The sequence below is a fragment of the Lepisosteus platostomus genome, chromosome 13 (genome assembly GCF_059453375.1).
Source record: "Lepisosteus platostomus isolate fLepPlt1 chromosome 13, fLepPlt1.hap1, whole genome shotgun sequence".
Classification (NCBI taxonomy): Eukaryota; Metazoa; Chordata; class Actinopteri; order Semionotiformes; family Lepisosteidae; genus Lepisosteus; species Lepisosteus platostomus.
The window spans coordinates 37,218,269-37,240,897 of record NC_142623.1 but is presented as its reverse complement, the minus strand read 5'-3'; positions in this window follow the sequence as shown (position 1 = coordinate 37,240,897).

Sequence of the window (22,629 nt, the reverse complement as noted above, 5' to 3'; positions counted from 1 at the left end):
GTACGTTTTCTTTCCCAAAGCGACCCAAAGTAAGAAGAAAGAAATGGAAAATGCATTTATTTGGTTTATTTAGTTAGTTTGTTGCTTGAAAAAAATCTATTTCCACTCAAAGTTTATGAGACTACTGCTGTTTTACAGTAGCTTTATTCTTTAGAATGGTGCTTAAGACATAAATGTGTTTTAATTAAATTAATTAATATTTAAAGTTGTAACCGTAACTACATACAGTTTTCTTAAAGATATGTTAAACTACTTACCGTTTCATACAAGTACATAATTTATAGCTACCAAAAATGTTACCTTAACTAACTTTATTTACTTATACTTATACAGTACTTATATAACATACTTAAAAGTTTCAAGATTTTTCTGAAAAGCAATCATTATTTACATGGTTTTAAATTCCTCATGAGAAATAACTGCTCTCGACTAATGAATCACCTGAAAACATTCAGCAATATTTCAGCAAATATAGGAAATAAACTCTTGACAATCAAAAGTTAGCCTTTATATAATGATATAAAAGGAGATGCTGTAACATAACATTGAGTAATAAATATTTTAAAATATCCCCTCAAAATGACACAAATTTTTATTTTTAATATTAGCTAAATTTGTACCACATCAGCACTGATGTTTATTTTGAATAAAACTCCCAAGAATGAGGTAGAATATAAGATATTCAGCTAAGGAAAGAAAATGATATGTTCAGTCTCCTTTTTATCTCATAGACTTAAACCTGACTCAACTTACTTCATTCTAGTTGTCTGTCCAAATTTTGCTTTACCTTAACCCTCACTAATAAAACAGCAGAAAGCAAGATGTTTGATCTCCAAGGGGCTTTTTCATTGTGAAAGACTTTCTAAATAAATAAACAAGGGCATTCTACTCTGAGGTTCCTTTTATGCTGTCTCTGGGGCTTGTTTCCAAGGCAACTATGTCAGATTCGACATAACAGGGGAAAACTTGCTTTTAAAAGGCCCTGGACTAGGCTGAAGCTTTGAAAGTCTACATACAAGTAGGTCTGAGACTAAAAGTTTGACTTACTTTTCTCATGTCTTGTCAGTCCTGTACTAGTTCCCATGACAACCAGGTGTTGGGTAGGATGTTTTTATGTTAACGTATTATGCTGTATACTGTATACTTGAAGGACTGTTAAAAATGTAGTAACAGTTGATTTTGTTACCTAAATATATTAAATGGGTTTGGTGCTAAATACAAAGAAAATATTTTTTTTCTTTCTACTGAATTATTACAGGATTATTGGATTATATAATAGCTCCACTATTGGAGAGCTTCTAAGCCTTATGTTGTGTTTAGCATTCTTGTTTTTTTCCTCATTCTTTTTGAGAAAACATTGCAAAAGAACTCTTTGTGATGCAATGTTCTGTATTTTTGGATCTATACTCGTTGAGTAAATCAAGGAATACTGAAAAGATTACTTGAGTCATATTGAATGTGACTCTTTAAAAATGTCTGTGCTTTTATAAGTCAATCCTTAACCATACTATTGTTGCAAAAGATCGATGGCCTACCTATAACATTTTTCACTGACTGAATTGATACTATAAGTACAGTACCACACAGGAACACTATCCAAGGTCCTGAAACTATTAGAGCCCCAAAACACTCTGATATAATAATAATAATAATAATAATAATAATAATAATAATAATAATAATAATAATAATAATAATTGCTTACACTTATATAGGGCTTTTCTGGACACTCCACTCAAAGCGCTTTACAGGTAATGGGGACTCCCCTCAACCACCACCAATGTGCAGCATCCACCTGGATGATGTGACGGCAGCCATAGCGCGCCAGAACGCTCACCACACATCAGCGATCAGTGGGGAGGAGAGCAGAGTAATGAAGCCAATTTATAGAGAAGGGATTGTTAGGAGGCCATGATTGATAAAGGCCGATGGGAAATTTGGCCAGGACGCCAGGGTACACCCCTACTCTTTTCGAGAAACACCCTGGGATTTTTAATGACCACAGAGAGTCAGGACCTCGGTTTTACGTCTCATCCGAAGGACGGCGCCTGTTTACAGTATACTGTCCCCGTCACTACACTGGGGCATTAGGACCCACATGATATAGTTTCATCAAGGGAATGCAAATAACTGAACTCTGTCTAAATGCGTGCCACTCTTATCAGTATAACAATTAAGAAATCATGAGTTAATGAAATAAGTAGGATAACCAAAATGTCAATTAGAATGTCAACACGAACAAGAACACCTGAGATTCCTATTGCTATGGAGGTCCTAGTTTTTTTTCTATTTGTGAACTGGTGCAGCAGCTGAGCCAGACACAAACCACTGCTCCCCAATAAAGCCCTCTAGCCAAAGTATTAATGAGTTTGTTGTATTTGCTCAAGGAAGCAAAAAGCCTGCCATGCATTAAATTGTGTTACCTCTTGTGATCAGGAGTGACTGTATTCCAGTAAGTTTTCCTAAACCTGAGACACTATCCAACACAGGTCTACTACAGAAAACCTTTAAGGATAGCTAGTGCAAAGAACCATCAGTGAATTTAAGCACAGAGCAAAGTTAATATTCATATGACAGAGAAATACAGGAAGCTATGATTATTACTATTTATAAAAAAAAAAACATAAAATCAATTAAATACTAAATTATTCAATTAGATGACATTTGGACTGATGTTAGCTTCATTTTGTGACTGGTTAGAATATTCAGACTATAGTAAATATGCTGATTTTATGCTCATGGTCAGCATAGAGGAGATTATAGATGAATATGCATATCTAAAAGTACTAGTGACAACAATAATATGTTATGTAGTACTTCTCTCTATTGTTTCCATACAGGCTCATAACATACGTCTCTCTGTTCATCATATTCAGGATAGCTGTTGCTAAGATAGGTGCACCCTCTCCTGGGTTTTCAATGGAAGTACAAGACTATAGTCACATAAGTCTGAGTGGGTGTGGATATCCACATTCATCATGATTCAGACCCTAGCTGGCATAACCATGCCAAATGCTAGCTCAAATTGTTGATGAGTGAAAGATAGATATACAGTATATGCTGTATATGCTTTTATATATACATGTGCATACACATTCATAGATATAACAATACAATACAATTTACAACACCTGAAAGTGAGAGCAATCTGCCTGTCTTGTGAAACCTTTTCTGTATTTCCACTCCCTTTCAGTTCTCTTCACAGTAGATAAAAAAGAAGGATGTAACTAAAATATCTCTAGACGTGCCCAAAAATTGTAGAACCTCTTAAAGCTGGCGAACAGCTAGCATACTGTATGTCACTAAAGAAAAGATAAATATGAAATGATTTGTCTTACTTCACACAACAAACATCTAGCATATTTATGAATATGCATATCCTACATGCCTAGTGCTTTGTGTCCAGCCTTATTTCTAATGTATTCCAGAACAAACAAAATACTATATAAACATTTGATAGTATACATTTATAATGGTTTTATGCTATAGACACGTTGTATTACTTAAAAACATATTTTGTTATTTCTTTAATTTTGTTTTTGATATATTATAAAACAATATTCAGTGACTAACCTAAAAGTGAGGTTATGATAACCATGTTTGTTGTTGTTCTCCCCATTTGATTTGGATAGTTATGGACTGTTGTTAACAAAGAGCATATCTGATTGTATCATATACTTGTAGAAATAGGAAATAGAATTTCCGTAATCCTTTGCAGCTGTTAGACAGAACAAAAAAAAACAACCAAAAAGAATCACATATTTCAATAAGGATAACCTAATCCAGAAAAGAAACCACTTACATATTCTTTTTCGTAGCTGTTTGAAAATAATGAAACTATTTGGATACATAAAATAGACTAAATGAATACATTTTCTTCTTCACAGCAGAAGTGTCATTTAATATTTAGCCAAACAGAGCACTGAATCAAATTTGTATATACTGTATAGTGTCTCTTCCATTGTTCATCTAAACATACTGCATAAAATACATTTGTTCAATAAAAAACTAAAAAGTAGAACTTTTGTTTGCACAATTCATTACATACATTTCATACAATACTATGGGGCATATTTATACCGTTTACCAGTATCAGATTTCTCCAGAAAAAGGCATGGAGTGACAGCATTCAGAACTGTAAATGCACCTATTAATTACACTGTCTCTGTTGTGGAGAGATCTTTTCCAACAAACTGTAAAATGGACTTGGAACAGAGCCCATCTGGCACCTAATGTGAGGACTCTGCTGAGGATAAAAATTACACAATCTGTGCGTGCTGGTGACAACTTGGGATCGAAGGGAACTGAATGCTTCACGTGTGGGCAGTTGCATTTTAATAAATTAAAACAGGCACCACTCCCAAAACGTAAGCATTAGCTATGGCACTTGGCATATGGAGTTACCAGTGCCTTTTATGTGACTGAAACATTTCCACACATAGGAGTCTTACACTGCTATAAGAAATCGCCATGACAATTCAGACTCTGGTTGCTAAGTTTTTTTCAAGAGAAAGAAAGTGCAGTAAGAGCTCTAAGCCAACATAACTGCAATGTGTAATATAGCTAAGCCTCAGTGTTGTTAAGCTGCTGAAGTTCAGAAGGATTGTATTAATACTGTCTGATCAAGCAGACAGTAACCTATGGTTCTCTCTAGGCTTTTTTTTTCTTGTGAAGCGACAGTCTTCCAAATGCATACCACTAAGCTATACTGTATTTCTGTTAAGAGCTTCTAAAAACAGAAAAGAACAATCTCAATAATCACATACTAAAATGCAGAACAGAAACTCAAATTCTAGCTTTCAATCCTTTCTCACAGACTTGAAATAGAGAAAGTCAGACAGCAACTCCTATATAATTGAACAAAGTCTTCTACTATCATAGAAGTATAATCATGATACTACACCTGAAGAAGGTTCAACAGTCAAAACATTGTTTCTTCTTTCTACTTTTCAGCATGAAATTAACCTTTGCTAGTTCCCAGGTTAATCATATGCTGAAGAATAAAAAAAAAAACCCAATGTTCTAGCTATGGAGCCTTCTTTGAGGAATGAGAAAGTAGGAGAAAAAAACTCTTGTTTTACTCTCTGAAATGGAATTAACCTATGCTTCTTCTTTGTGATTTGCATGAAGACATGACTCCCTGCTCCAACCTCGTTTACCGGTACTGTCTATTAAAATGTAGGCTCTTTGATCTCCACGGGGTGCCAAAAATAAGGCTTTCTGCATTCCATGTATTAGAGTTGAGTTGTCCTTTATGCAAACCAATAAATGAATCAATAATCAATAAATATGGGATTGATTAATTAGAGATATTACAATACAATTGAGTATTTTATATTCCCCTTGGTGGTTGGTTTTAACTGGAAAAAACAAAACTGACTGCTATTCTTTATTTCATTTCTTGTTGTTGTTTCTATGGTTAGTTTCCAGTTTTACAATTGGAAGGAAATGTTTTTTCATGTGTAACCATTTAAAGACTACTAAACAGTTTCAAATTCCTAGAGGCAGACTTTCACTGCTAATCGTAAACTTAAAAAAATAGTGATAAGTAAAAAACATCAACATTCTCAAAATAAAAATACGAACGTACAGTGGAATCCCCATTATAAAGGATGCTTTCATCAATACTGCACTACAGTACTACAGGGAGACTCAGGTAAGTGAGATGATAACAAAGTGCACAATGTTGAGAAATCCCATAAGGATATTCCTCAGTGGGCTTGTGACACCCTCAGCCATCCATGCATTATTAGTTTCATATGGCTCCTACTTGAAGTCCACTGGGCTTTTCCTAATAACCTGCCACTGGCAACAAGGCTCTTGCTTGTAGCTATAAACACCTGCCTTCCCTTTCAGAATATTTCACTCTTCAATGCAGTCATTTCTTTTGTTTTATAACCCTACTACTATGCTTGGCAGGTAATGCCCGTCACTGTCCCCCCATCAAGTATCAGTGACAGGGAGAGCCTGCAACAATCTCTGATAGTGATGGCTTTTGTAATGGATTTTGTAATATAACACATCACCACTGACTTAGCTCATAGGGCACTTCTTTAGCTGACTTGATGTGTTAGGAAGGTTTAGCAGTTGTCCTTATTCTTCAGTTATACAAATAAGGAGGAGTACAAAGTCTGATAAACAAATGCTTCACATAGTATTTTTTGTGTCTGTGATTTGTCAATGGTGATGCTGTGCACCAACATTTCTTGCTGCGTTTGACGCTCAAGCACTTGTAAATATATGCAGCGAGTGGTGGAAGAAATCACTTACAGTAGGTCGGCTAAGATATGATTTCGACTGAACGTAACAAACCTCATCATTTATCAATCCTAATGGAATTTCAAGTGTGCGATATAAAAATAATCGCTTCGAAGCTCGTTGTGGATACCTACAACCCCGGTCCATGATGTCAGCACATCAGTGCTGTGGTGTAAAGTAAGTCATTAAGATAGAAGCATTTGCTTACTTATACTTCATTCTAGAACTTTGCTTTAGAAAGTAAAACTATTAAAATAAATAGAGAACCTGATGTGTAAATGACTGTATATAGGTAACCATACAATCTTCAACATCTGACTGCAGAGTTTCAGTGTAAGAATGTTAGAAGATAATGTCAGCTGTAAGTACTGACTACTTTTTTTCTCAGTGGAGTTGCAGTACGCTAGAGTTGTAGATCAAATTTTGTATGGAATTATCGAGTCAGATTTTTTAAATGTGTTTATTCCATTTTTTAGTTTACAAGATAATGCAACACACAATCAGTCAAACATGGAAGGCTAAAAAAGTTAATTAGATGTTAAACATTTGCAACAGAAATTAAGTACCTACTGTATATCCTTCCAGAATTCCAAACTATTGCGGGAAATGTAAAACACAGGCTCAATAAAAGCTTCTGATAAGCTTTCATATACAATATATAAGGTTTTTTTTGATGAGAGTGGCAGTCCATTAGAGGAACAAATAAAAGAAAAATGTATTTGAATGCAGTTGTCAACACTGAGCCAAAAGACTAGTCAGGTGACCCAGCAGCTTTCATGTGATACAGAGTTACATCACAGTTAGAAGCTCATACCAATTGTGTTTTGCCATACAGTATTCAAAAATAATTGTCGTAGAAAAGGGAAAATGTATAAAACAGATACCACACTCAATCAGGAGATGTAAGAGTTGTACTAAATAAAGTAACAAGTACAGCTTTACCTGTGGATTCAAACAAAGCATGTTTATAGTCATGGGCATCTTGGTTTCAGAACTACACAATATCACTCTGGTCCATTTTTCTTGGCAAAGATTATCTAGCAACTCCCCACAAACTTGTGCTCCTATCCTTCTGCTCATCAAAAACACAACTCTTTCCATGACACTGTGCATCAGATACTTTTAGTGAGCAGTAAAAATCCATCTGAATGTACCAAGGTCCAAAGAGGAGCCTGTCAAAGCAAAAAGAATTGGCTCTGCTGTTATGATTGAGAATATCAAGCATAACAGTGCCGGCTGTTCATCACACTAGTCTGGAGAATCACATTCACACCCTGAGTACAGAAAAACAGGCAAAGCACTGGCCTCAATGGTATGATTTACCATAGAACTGTCACCTTCCCATCTTTCATAAGGTTCTGTGAAAAGGATTCATACTGCACCATTCAGAATAAAGTAAAAGGGTGAGTTTCTTTAGTGCACTACTAATATAATTCAATTATTATGTAAACATTTAAATTTCACTGCAATGAACTCTGGTGAGCTATAAATATTTTAAAAGACTTATTGATTGATTAATTGAAAAGCTTTCAATGATGCTTGAATCATATAACACAAAGTCACATTGTATTTAAAAAATGTAAATATAAGGGTTCATCATCCAGTTACACTATGGTAAAATTCAACATTTGATATAATGTAAATATAAAAAAATACTATTGAAACAAAAGAAGGATGCTGAGCTAGAATATTAAAAGCAAAATGCAAAAAACAATAATTCAACGCGATTCCATTCCTTACGAAGTGTAGCCCATAAAATCTAGCACACAAACAAAAAACATAAGCAGGGTAGCACAGTGTTTGCATTGTTGTCTAACTTCCAATGCACAATTTTCATACAAATTCTGTGGTATAATAGCCAGTTCTTTTCAGTTTTATGCCCAATTTTCTTAGCACCTGGCAATGATGGAAACATAACATGTAGGCGGTAGTAGTTCAGGTGGGTAATAACCTGAAGAAGGTTCCACAGCCGAAACGTTGTGTTCTCTTTCTTCTTTTTTTCAGCATGGAATAAACCTATAACTTGTTCCTTTGCAACATAACATGTAACCGACTGGCATACTAGCTGGCAGTGATGTGAAATGGGAACAAATATTTTTTTTCTATCATTTGCACTTCCTGTTCGATTTAGCCAAGTCTTAGTCACCCAGAGGAGTATTTAATCTTTGCACTCATAAACTAAGCTGTCTTTTTGGAATAAGCAAAGACAAATGCTTGCAAATACTACCCATATTCCCCATTCTGCTATTCTGCAAGTGTCTTGGATAAAGTATTATTGCAGAAACTAGAGACTGCTATACAGTGCACTTGTGAGCATACTTTTCCTAAGTTGGAGGTGTGGAATTTATGTCATTAAACTGTCAGCGCTCTTGTGTCAATTCCAAATGGAGGATATATCTCCAACTTTGGCTTATCAATACATTTTCATGCACATCTGATTAAATAAAAAAACATCTATTAGAATTTTTGCTGGCTTGTTACATATTATAAGTGTTGAGGTGTTGGGTTTAAATATAATTCTTCATACACATATACATTTTTATTCTTTTGGTTGCCTAAAGCAAGTGTATTACATTGAACCTAAAACTGTCAATATGAAAGGCAGAGAAAGCTGAAGAAATTCAGCCCATCCCCTCCAAGAGGTAAGCCCTCAAAATGTAAATTGCTGACAAGCTAGATTCCATTCAGTTCTGCTTTCCAAAGCTTGCTTTGTGGTAGATTTTTTCCCCATCTTTCTTTTTGAGGGATCTCTTTTCAGGCTTGACATCAGAGTGAAGGTACGCATATCCACAAGACTAGATTAAACGAACATTTCAGACTGTTTTTTTTCCTCCGTTTGTGATATGTCAAGTTTCTGTGCAGCTAGCTTTACTGTACTTCTTCTGAAGGGAGTACGTATGGTGAGGACAAAGGAGGAAGATGGGAAGGGGGGGCAGTTTAACAGGAAACAGAATGTCACCAGAAAAAGCTGGCCGCTCAAGATTAGAAGTATTCAGAAGTGCTGAAGGACATCTGCCGGCAACGCACAAGCTAGCAGGTGCTTAGCTTTGATGAGAAAGTAAGTAATGAGGCTGTCAATTTTCCATCATTGCTGCCTCACAGGGTTGAGTTGCCAGGATTCTGCTGAGGAATAACCAGTTTTGTGAATGGTTGTTTTTACAAAACACCTTCCTACAGATTGGTAAGGGGATAACCTCTAAAGCAACACTACTGAATTATGTTTATCATAAAAATGAGAAATGCAAATCAGGTATTCTTTACATAGGCTATGCCTAAAGCACAAAAGCAGAGATCTACTAAACTTAAAATGTCAGCATTAAGGCACTGGATATATTTTTTTTATTTTTTGTGTGTTTGGTTATAGATCGATTTAAATCTTTATAGTAATATTTAACATACAGTACATATTGTGTGTAAAACATTGGTTTATTCACAATTATTGAATAATTGGCCAATTTCTTCAAATAATCACAGGAGCCATTGGAAAGAATATAATAAAATCTGGATTTAAACACGTGATATATCAAACAGCTTTGCAAATTGCTGTTCCCTTGGTTTCCAAATAGTTTATAAGGACAGCAGCTTATATCTGGAAAGTAAATTTAGAAGACTTATGACTACTGGAAACAAATTGTTATAATGCATCTTCTCCTCAGCCTCAAAGTGATTGGGTAATTCAAATGCTCGTTATACAACATACAGTTATGACACACTGGCAAAATAGGTCATCTAAATAAATGCTGTTTTTTGTAACTTTTCAAACTATTAGTAATTAACAATGTAGAAACTCTACTTACATATTTTATACAATTGCAGGATCCCTAAGGAATGAAGGAGTTAAAAAAAATGTAACTTCATTCTGAATGTTTAAAAGTAGTCCTAATTTGCATTCTACTACCTCAGGAACAATTGAGCTCACTTCTGGAGTTTCACAAAACAAGAAAAGAGCTTGAAAAAATTAATGACCAGGTTATTCCTGTTAAATGGAGATGCCCATCACTTTGTGCAGTTTTTGTAATTCATACTTTTACCAGTGAAACTAATTTACTAAATATGCAGTGTAACGACGACATTTAATCAAATTCTGGTTTCAGTAAGCCAACAAGTTCTTTCCACTCTATAAATCGTTCTCCAAACTTGTGAATAGGCATATTATAGACACATTTTTTTGATTAAACCCAAGACCATTCCTATGATACAATGGTCGCCTAGCCCCTGACACTCATAATAAATCATGTATCCTGTCAGTTTATTTACACAATACAATGAGCAGAGGTCTGAAACAGCAGTATCTACATAGAACAGCTGCTATCTCTTCCTTTTCTGCTGCAACAGCTAATCTGTTCTATGAAACATATTTAATTCTGCTTTGTATTGTCTAAAACTTTGTAACTGGTGCAGCAGAATACTGCATTGAAGTTTCACTTTTTTCACATCGAGTTAAGGCTAGACAACAGATTGTACAGCTGCAGTTCAGTGCTTTCTGCTGATGAGTCTTAGTTACAGTAAAAACTGCTTTTTCCAAAATGCTCCTTTCCTTCACACACAATCAATGAGATAAACAATCTTTTATAATCACTGGATTTTTGACCCATGAAAACACAGGGAAGCATGTGTGACAAAGCAATCAGTTGCATTGGGCATTCCTGCTGTGTACAGTTCTCTGACATGGTGACAGTAGTCATGTGTCTCAGTCCTGCCTTGTGCCTTATGTTTCCAGGATAGGCTGTTGATTGCCATGAGCTTCCCCTGAGGGTTGCAAAGAGTTAAGAATACACATGCATAGTGACATGCAAAGCATTTGGATGTTAATTAAAGCCCACACTGTTTAATCAACGGTTCATGCTAAAAACAAACTTTGGTATTTTAAGCAAAGGAAACCCCCCAAAAAATCCTTTTAATTTCCCCCTTTCTATGTCTTGTATTTAAATTAATACTTATCACTGAGAAGCACCGAACAAGCTGTTTCTACTGTATGTTAAATATTATCTAACAAGGTATGAAATTGCAGTTTTTCAGTTTGGATACTAACAAGCAGTATAATCATACTGTAGAGACCCTATGCTATACATGCTAGTTCTGAATACGAAGGTATAGTTTTACGAGATGTATCATCCATTTTTAGCAGTATGACAGATTGCATATCCCACAGGTGAACCTATACAGTATGTTGAATAACTAACAGAACATATTTTGAATACACAACAATGTTTAAATGTCAAGATCAGGTATAGAAAAGGTGTTAAGTGAGTGATGTTATTCTGTTTTTATCCGATGTACATATAATAGTGAAATCAATTAAAACTGGTAGTACTGTAGGCATAAACAGTAGGTACACAGAGAGTTTTTTAGAATGTTTTTGATGAAGATCCTCATAAACATTACTTCTCTATTTTCTGATAATTCAAGGTAATGTATGTACAGTATTTTGATTAAGTAATGCACATATTTGTTTTAGGGTCACAGCTCTTGCTAATTTTATATCAAACTAGATTCTGATACAGTTACTGTAGTAAACTAGTGAAGGTTGCAGATGATGTAAAAATAGAAGCATTAAAAACACTACAGAAGCAGCAAAGAAAATCTAAGACTAGGCAAACACCTGACAGATGACATTTAATGTAGACTGTTACATAGAGGTATGAAAACCACAATCTATAAATATAAACTGGAAAGCATTGATCTTGAAGAAGCATTTTATGAAAACTTTGAAAAATATATAAAAAAACTTATAAGTAAAAATGGGGAAGGAATTAAAGGGGACAAGCAATGTTAGGTTGTACAGTTAAAATATGGAATTTAAATTAAGGGATGTTAAAATTGTCCACTGATATAGTGAAACCATATTTAGATTATTGTACACGATTGTGGTTATCACATTACAAAAACAATAATGCTACTATGGAATCAATTCATAGAATAGCAACCTGGTTAATATGAGGCTTAAAAAACCCTATCCTGCCATGCTTAAAGAAGTGCATAATTTTAGTCATGAATAGAGAAAATTGGCATTTTTTCTGTACAACGTGTTTTGGTCTTGAAAACAATTTCCAATATAGACACCTTTTTTTTTTTCAAGAAAGAGCTGGATTAATTCATCAGATCAATTAAGTACTAGCAACCAAATGAGTTAGATAGATCTCAATGGCCTCCTCTTCTTTGTTAACCTTTTTTAATGCCATAAAGGGACATAAAGCATAATAAAATAAGGTAACACTATATGCTTCATGCAATACATATATAATTGTACTTCAATTGCCATACATATATAACTTCTTTATACTCATGTATACTTGATGTTTTCTCCTTTTATATTTATTTTTTTATATTATTATATACATATAAAATTCCTACCTAGACAATCAGCTGTTTTTATTAGTAATTCTCATTCTTGAAGCAGTCTTCCACCTCTTTACACTTCTCTAAGCATTGTGGTAGAAGAGAATCATGTAATTTATGCAGATGAACTCAAGGTGCTAGTGCCAATAACACATTATTAAGTTCCATATCCCTCAGTCATCCTCCCTTCATTCCTGTAAAGCAGGTTACCTTCTCAAAAAGCTCTGGGATGCTTGCCATCTCACACTTTCTCAGCGCTCAAGCTAATTGCTCAATCCACCTGGGAACCCTCCACTAAACACTTAGCAAGATGTTGATTTGCAACTGTGTGATCTTCCCTAGTCAATGCTCGTTAAATGCACAGTGATTACTGGAAAGGATTAAGCTGGGGCATAAGTCAGTGAAAAAAATCTGAGCAAAGCTTCTACTGCGATGCAAACACATTTCTCATACCTCAGCCTCCCATGGGTACACTATAGTTCCTTTAAAAGCAATGAAACACTTACACTGTAATAAACCCAAACATATTTTAATATCTTTACAGTTGCCTTATTAAAATCCTGAAGATTTAGCACAATACTGCACTTCATCCTCTTACCTCTTCCTTTCTTTTGCCTTTTTGTCAGTTCTTAAATATTAGTCATAGAGCAACTAATATGGGGAATTGTTATTTGACTCTTTGTCTTTCAGGATTACCTCCCTTTTTGATGCAACCGTAGGTAGCTTCCAAGAACTGAGCAGTTCTTAAGCCTGTCTCTGATTTTAGCACTAATGGCACTGAACTGTACAGTACCTATCAAGCAAAGATCAAAGTTAAGGTTGAAATAAAAATCTACAGAAGCATACAGTACAAAAGGGATTCAAACTATTGCTCTGATTATTCATATCATTTCCAAGTTAACATTTTAGGCATTGGAGGTTGATTGTCACCTGTCTCAGGTGACCATTTCTGATCAGAGATTCCCAAATTTATAGTTTCTAAAATGCAGCATCAGAAAAGCATGCACAAGTGCAAATACAAGACACCTGTGATCTACATAAAACATGAATATACTGTACACAATGGATTAGCTTCCTTTTTCAGGCACTCTCACTTAACTGCAGTACAGAGATAAAGAATATACTCCTTTATAAAAAAAATAAAGATGTCGGATTGGGTCTAACAGCTTTATAGCGACCCTTCAGAAAAGGCTTATCAGTTCCTGAATGTCAGTCTATTTGGCAGTGCCTCTAGGTTTCATTTTCTGCTTTGACTGAATACAACTTGTGCATCTTGCTTATTTCTTGTGCACGTCAGGTTGTCTGCAATCAATGGCCAGCAGTCTCCAGAGGAAGGAGGTGGAGAGTTAAAGATGCAAGGCTGCTTTTGTTCTCTTTTTTTTTAGAAGTGTGTCACAAACGAAGGCCCCGGAGGTTCTGATAAAGAAGCTTGAAAAAGTCTACCATTCTTCTAGTCCTGCTGGCCTTTGAAGTTCTTAAAAAAGGGGTTTAAATAATTTATAGGCATTCCTATAGTTTGAACCCTTTATTTGTCTGACCATGGTTTTTAGACAAAGTACACCCAGGAGTTCTGTTTTTTTTTTCTATCACCTTTTATTACAGAGCTAAAAAAAATCTCTGTGATGTACTGGCATCCCTTACAGGGGCAGAACAATTGTGCTCCCAGTCACATCTAGCTCTCTACAGTACGTATCTGGGCTAGGCTCTGACATCCTGTTAACTTTGCCAGAGTAATCAGTGAATACTAATAATGAAGAATTGAATGGTTAAAAAATTTGCTTCCACATTTTGGCAGTACTGAATGAAGAGTAGTGTAAGCCAATAATCAACAGTGTAATTGACTTGTACCCAAACCATAAAATGCATAGAGAACTAATAATTTGTCTATATTAGTAGTTGCACAGTACACTAATTTTCAAAACATGCTCTTGTGTAATTTAGTGTCCTCTTAAACGTGGGCTTTGTGCAACTTAAAATAATACAAGAATGAATCAAATAATAAGAAAATCTCCAAATCATCCACAATTTGTATTCTTACCTAGTTTTTTCCTTCACTTCCACTGCAATCCAGAAATTTTGTATCATTTACTGAGTTTCATCTCGTTTGAACACATTTTAAAACGAAAAGTTCACTTTTTTTTGTTACTAGCATTGAAAGTTTGCTTTATTAAAAACAATGTCCTGTTCAATTTCATTCCAGGGTTTGTATGTCAGGGCTTCACCTTACTTCCCAGTCTGGCAGTGGATTTGTTTATTCCTCATCATGGCACGCCTGGGGTGAGAGAGAACAGTCTCCGTGTTTGACAGGCTGCTCTCAGGAGCAGGCGTGGATGTCACATAACAAATTTAGCAGCTCCATTGTGCACGCACAGCTTCCTAACCTCCCACCAGCAAAGGCCAATCACTTAATGAATTCCCAGGATACAGATTCAGTCTGACCATGAGGTTGCATTCACTCTGTTTACATTGTCAGGAGTCACTTACAGTATGAATCCAGGAATTAACATGACAATGATGTTTTCAGCTTGTGTTATTTACGTGATCTGTGACTGAATACATTACAGGTAAAAGGCATTAAATACTAATCAGTAGTTAGGATTATATTCAGTCATCAAGCTTACAGTGTATCAGAAGACATAAACATTACGTCTTCTTTCATTTGGAGTGTTTTTTTTATTAGAGCCACTGTAAAATATACAACTTGCTCACTATAACAAATTCGTTTTCCGAGTATGATTTGAGTTTTATCACTAAAATAAACTTGTTAAGAAATACATCTGCAAGATAAAACTTTTCCATTGAACGGATTCAAAGTAGTTTCCCTCCTGCAATTATGCTTTGGATTCATTGTGATCACCTGGAATGTGTTCAACAAGCAGGGTTCTACAGAGAATTATGTGATCTTTTTTTTCTATTGAGCAGTCTATTAGCAGAGAGGGGCATGTGGGGGGACAGTTACACTGAGTTAACCTCCATGTCAACCAAAACTTTTAAACAATATACAGTATGTTTCTTATCTCTTCAATTGTTCTCTTATTCTTGTTTAATTCTACCTTGACATTTTAAATTATAGACTGCTGCATACAGTATGTCATGTGATGTAATACCTAGTTTCGGCAGAATCTACTTCTCTTTACCTCCATCTGACAACTCTTTCCTAACACCATTCAGAGCTAATGCCCAAGTGGTAGTGCCACAGCAGAGAACTCTCCTTACAGAGCTCTAGTTTTATCTCCTTCCTTCCATAAACGTGAAGCTTAGCTCTGAAGATCATTACTACAGAACCTCCTAATACTTAAAACCTCTTTGCAAGGAGTTTTGATTAAAAAAAGAGGCAACATAGTTTCAACCAAATTTGCATTGGAATGTGGTTTTCTTAGGTTTTTAAATACACATGAATAAATTTCTTTACACAAACCATTAAAAATATAAGGAAAATACATACTGTACATGAGCTGTAAGAAAGGCATTTTATTCCCGTTGATACTCACTTAAAAGCTCTTCTTACATACAGTATTAATCACATTTTTATGATGCAGATAAATTAACACAAGCTATTCAACAGAGAGATATAACCAATTATATATGGGATTTCATACTTTAGTATGGGAGCCACCACCTTCTATTTCCCCTGGAACAGTACTTACAAAGAAAAAAATGCTATGTGCCCAAGGCAATATTTTTAATTAAATGCATGGAAAACTAAAACTGAAAAAGTACAACATCTGAAGATGCCATGTGGTTCAATACATTGAAAGCACAGTAGAATTATGATATTAAACAGAAGAGATTACTGTTTATTGTCCTCATGTGCTGGAAAAGATACAGTGTGTGTTTGTTCATGTATGTGAGTAAAGATTTTTATATTAAGATTTTTTAATATATTAAACCAAACCAAAATTAACTATGGTTACTTTAAGATCCATAAAATATGCCAAAAAAACAGTCTTCCCCTTGAACAGTGTAATAAAAATTGATTCAAAATGACCTATTTACCCATGTATCAGTTTTCATCAGCTCTTGCCCACATCTGTAGAGCTGAAATCGAGATCGATGATCGTGACTTGGAGAATAATTGTCTACATAATTTGTTGTATATATTCTGTTACTAGAACACAATGGCAAGCAACTTAAAGGGGCCATAATTCGTTACAGAACACAGTTAATTAACACACATATTGATAGGATGCTTAGGTATGTAAACATACAGTAACTGTGCAAAAATCCATTACTAGACTTTTTGCTGACATGTGCTCCAAAGTCGTAGGACTGCAATCAACAACAGCAGTAGGTGTCACACAAACTATTGCTTATTAATTCACAACCCCCTCCTTATTTCTAACACAAACTATATTTATGGATTTGCAGGAAGTTATAATTGGTCACACAAACTCACTGATTACACAGAATGTTTTACTGGATTCGAACAAGCCAATACAATCAGCTACAAAATAATAAAATATCATTACTACTTCTACTTCCAGTTCTTTCCCATCTAGCAACAGCTAGAGAAACAATTTATTTTAAAAATCTTCCTTTTATTGTCATAAATGTCTTTTGCTTTTCATGTAGCAGATGCATTATTTTACCCATGGTGATTTTTGCCAAATGACTCCCAACGTGGTTCTCTCATCTACAAAAATTACTGACAACTAAAAAATATCTTCATCGTATACATGTACAAAAACAGAAACAGAAATATTGTTTGTTTTTTTTTTAATTTCAGAATTCTAATACTTTAGTATTACGTGCATACAAGACTACATTTCAAATAAAAAAAATCTACAATACACAGGGTAGGAATGACTGCAGTTATTTGTCTGCTATGAAAGCTTCCCCTCCACCTTGTATGCTTCTGTTAGGTAATGTTAATTATGATTAATTGCAATTAAAGATTCTTTGAAAAACATTTGTAATTGTTATTTCCTATTAGCCAGCATGTTATAATAATTAATTTTCATTTAGTAATTAATAAAATAATTGAGTAGTGCATACAGTATCATGTGGCCTTAGTTCTAATGCACAATGATTTGTTTTATATTAAATAACTATTTAGAGTGAAGCATGCTGCATAAGTAGATGAAACCCATGGGTCTGTACTTAGCATGTGTAATGCCAAGTAAGACAATTTGCACTCTGCATGTATTTTAGCCATGAGAGAATGTGCTAGGGAAATCAAGCTAGCTTCTTCTGAAATCTTATCTCCCCTAGCTGGCACACGTACTGAACAGTGAAGCATGTCACACTGGCAGATAATACATCAAGGATCCTATTGCATTTTATTCCACTGTGAAGTGAGGGCTTTATCTGTATATTTCAAAGGCCAGCCTTACAGGCTTCATCTCCCAAGAGAGTATAAAAGGCTTTGAAATGAGGAAGAAAAATGCCAATCAAAGTTTAATATTCTTGATTTAATAAATTAGCTTGAAGAGCACACTGTTGAATTTAAATTGGGCTATACACTATAGTTTTACTTGACTTTAATTTTTAAAGAAAAAGGAATTAAACTTACAAATTATGTGTTTTTCTATCCCCCTCAGTTCGATAATAAAATATTACATCTTAAGTTAGTAGCATTGTAATATTTAACTAATTAGCTTTTACCTCTGCTCAAAATGCAAAATCGAAACACTATGAAAACACTAACACTTGTAAGTAACATATGCATATTTACCCATTTTATCAATTTAATATTCTAGTCACTGTTCTCAAGTTCAGATATATTCTCAAAAACTATAACACTCTCTCATTAACTCTTATTAATCAGTAGGAGAACTGCAACAGGGTGAGTCATTTAATGTATACACAATCAATATACATCTACTGTATATGAAGCACTTTTTATCAATTGTTCATCTTTTAAAGATATTTTTAATTGGAATTTCTAATTGCTAATTGTTATTTCAGCGGTATTCAGCTTTTTGATGAGCATTCCAAATAACCCATATTTTTCTTTTACCCATAACCTATTTTACGAGTGTGAAGGAATGCAATTTACTATAAATCAATTGTATTATCCAAAACATTTTTAACAATATTTAATTGATTTCTGGAAACACAACAAAACAAACAGCAACTTACAAGAAGTACCAAAAAACAAACACAAACATAGGAGCTCACAGGAAAGCAAAAACATGGTACCGAAACTACTTTTATGTACTGCAACAGTTAGACAACTGTGAAAAAACTAAAATTTCATTGTTTGAAAAAGGACAACATATCCAATGTTACTGACAGCAACACAAAAAAATGGATGAGTGTTCAAGCGCCTAGTAAAGAAAAATTGCATGCTTGTGGAAAATTGATTACAAATGCCTCTCTGGATTTTTTTTATATGATTTACCCGAATCCGGTCCACTTTGTCATATATCAAGACTGCTTGATCACATGGTCGCTGCTGAAGTGAAGACAAGGCACTCAAAAAACTGCAGAGACTTCAGGCAGCCTTTTAAAGCAAACACCAGTGGCATGTCATGAGCATCACATTACACTTGCATTAATCCTCCATCTCCTGATTTCCTGGAAATATTTTTCTCTGTAATCTGGTCGTTTCAAAAGACAAAAATATGTCACTGTATCTTCATTATATTTCAATTTGTCTTGCGTTTTCATATATATCAAGTAAATTCTTTCACCATCTGTTTTATATTAAAATAATATAGTTGTTCAAGAAGTAAAAAAGTTGTAATGAATTTAAACAAAAGACTTCAAGGAAAAATGATAATGGTAATTAAGAGCAATTTATTTAACATTCCTTCAGTTTGCTTATGTTAACTAACAGGGAACATTAAATACTGTGATGAAAACAGTCATAGAATCCCCTCAACTAATCTTTAAAACAATTAAATTAAAATTAATTATATCCATAGTATGGAAAAAAACATGACGTAGTCTGTCTTTATGTTGTATAACAATAAACATGTAAGTTTATTGCATTAAGTTTATTGATAAGTTTATAATGATAAGTTTATTTATCATTGATAAGCAGTTCCAATGAGAGTCCTGTTGTAAATTTCTAACATCAGGACTAAATATCTTAGTTATAGGCTGCACTATCAAAATACTGTACATGCCGGGATTCTGGCTGAAGATTCAGATAAGGTAAGCAATATTGTAGCCTTGCAACATTATGCTACCCATAAATATGTTCCTAAATATGGACTTATGTTGGTATTTTAATTTCACTGTTTCATTTTACAATGAGTTCTTAAAAATGAAAGATAGAAACGCACTTTTGGTTTGCTTATCAGAGCAAAAAGAGAACTCCCAACCTTTAAAATAAAATCAGGTTGATAGAAAACACTCAGAACTGTGTGTAGATTATCAACAGACACATACAATATGAAAAGCAACAGTAAGCATCTGGCGTTCTTTAAAAGGTGACCTACAATTTAAAAACAAAAAAAAACGTAAAATTAACCACAGATCTACAACTCACAAGCAAAAAATAAATGCACAAATCACAAAAAATAAGAATGCATAAAACAAAAATGAAGGCAAAACTAATATTAACAAAGTTTTTGACTCTATACTGTACCTCCGGGCTACTGCAGCAGTCATTAGCTTCAGAGAAAGTGTCTTGCACAGTCAAAAAGCCTGAGATACTATATGACATTTCCAGCCAGAAAACTGTCATCTTCATTTAAATAATTTACCAAACGTTATCACAGCAACTTTGAAATGAACTGCAAGCCTGTGATAACATGTCCCCTGCTTCTGACAGTGTGTCCCAGTGAACAAGATGCTCGAAACTCAAAGTATCAACCTGTAGAAGCAACGTTTAATGAATAATATATGAGGACTTCAGAAGATGCTCACATACAAATGTATTAATCTGAAGAAAGAACTTCAGGACACATGATTCTCAAGTTTTGGAAGTACACGAAACACAGAAAGAATGAGGGCTCACAATAACAGAGCTGTATGAAATGCAAAAGGCCTGGATCTCAACAGCTTTACACAGTCTTCAGTCTTAATAAATCAAAATGAAAAATAAACACAGAAAAAAAACCTTGTTTGTTCTCTCGTCAAGAGTATCAGGCCCTACCCTAGCGAAAACCTGAAAACAGTACACTACTGCTTCATATATGACTTCTATCTTACTTTTGTTAATAAGAATGTACAGTCATTTATTTATTTTATTATTAATAAAAATGTGTATTATTAATTTAGTCATTTAATTATTTATTGCTGTAAATAATCAATGTCCAGATGCAGTTTACTATGTTCAGGTGTGTGCACTATAGCTAATAAGCCCTTATCAAATCAAAGGTACAATAAATAAAGATATTTTTAATTACAGATTATCTCACTGAAAGGCAAATACTTAATAAGTAAACACTATGCAAAAAAGACCATCTATGATTCATATCTCCTGTACTGTATGTCTCCACAATGGCAGACACTAATATTAATTTTGATCACTAGTATGTATTAAACAACAACAGTGATTCATAAGATATCTATTTTAATATCTAGAAGCTTCAAAGTAATAGACAATGATTAATTTCATTGCTGATCTGTAAATAACATGGTTACATAATACATTAATTAAGGATCAGTTCCAACATCGCAAGCATCATTAAAACACAGAGTTATCAAACCGCAACGCAATCCCATCTATGCTACATTTTCAGTTAGCAGATGACATCCCCTATGCTAAATTGAATTAGTCTTCTATTCTTTTGAGATTTATTTTGAAGCCATAGTCAGTTGGTAATAAGGTAATAACAGCTGCAAAACAGAGTTCAATTGTTGCTACTATGGGGAGTAGAATATAATTATAATAATAATAATAATAATTGCTTACATTTATATAGCGCTTTTCTGGACACTACACTAAAAGCGCTTTACAGGCAATGGGGACTCCCCTTCACCACCACCAATGTGCAGCATCCACCTGGATGATGCGACGGCAGCCATAGTGCGCCAGAATGCTCACCACACATCAGCGATCAGTGGGGAGGAGAGCAGAGTAATGAAGCCAATTTATAGAGGGGGATTGTTAGGAGGCCATGATTGATAAAGGCCGATGGGAAATTTGGCCAGGACGCCAAATTTGTATATATATGTATATATGTAGAATATGTATATATATCTACACAATCATGATAAGAAGGGCCACTACATGAAGAATAGACAATCAATTGTTTTTTTTAAACAAAAAACTTTACCCATGTTTTCCCAGTTACTGTACTTATGATACTCTTTTATTGGTAGTGAAAAGTAGTAGTTTATTGGTAGACCTAACTGTTTAGCTTGACTAACCTACTAAAACTTTGAGGTCACGTCAAAGCAATCCCTTTTTGAATAACCAGCAAGGAAAAAGTACAGGTAGCATTCCATTAAAGTGGGCTGCTATCCAAGAAATGTTCCTGTTCCCTAGATGTGATGTGATGGCATGAAAGTTCAAGGCAGTATACTGGACTGTATGTTTAAGTGTAACCAATTAAAACCTATGAACAGAAGGGCAACCAAAGATGTGAAAGACACTGGAATATTGTTTTATATCAATAAGGCTGCTTAATCATTGTCAGGATGGTGAGCTCTGTATTTCTTTAACACTGCAATGTTTCTACTCAGTGGCAGAACGTAACATTTTGGATTTTGCAATGAGCAGCCATTTCTACAGGCCAGCACACACATCACACGTGACAAGCTTAACATTTATCAAATACAATGTTAATTCTGTGGGTAGCCTGACATCAAATTGGTGGCATTTACTTCACTCTGTTACAAAAGAAATAACTTCAGAGAAGTGCAAACAAGCAGCCTGTTAACATGCAATGAACGATTGCAGAAGCCTATCTTAAAAATAAAGATGTTTCTACTAATCTCCATCAATACATTTTTTGCCCTGAGGTTGTCATAAAATGTTTGCAGGCATACTTTACAAACTAAGATTTACCTTTTTTACCACACACCATTTCTAGAGATAGGTATCTTGGCATGCTGTTATGTGAGTTGGCTGCAATATCGATAGTGGAGCAATCTTAACTACAGTACATTCTCATGATTATGAAATTAATCGCC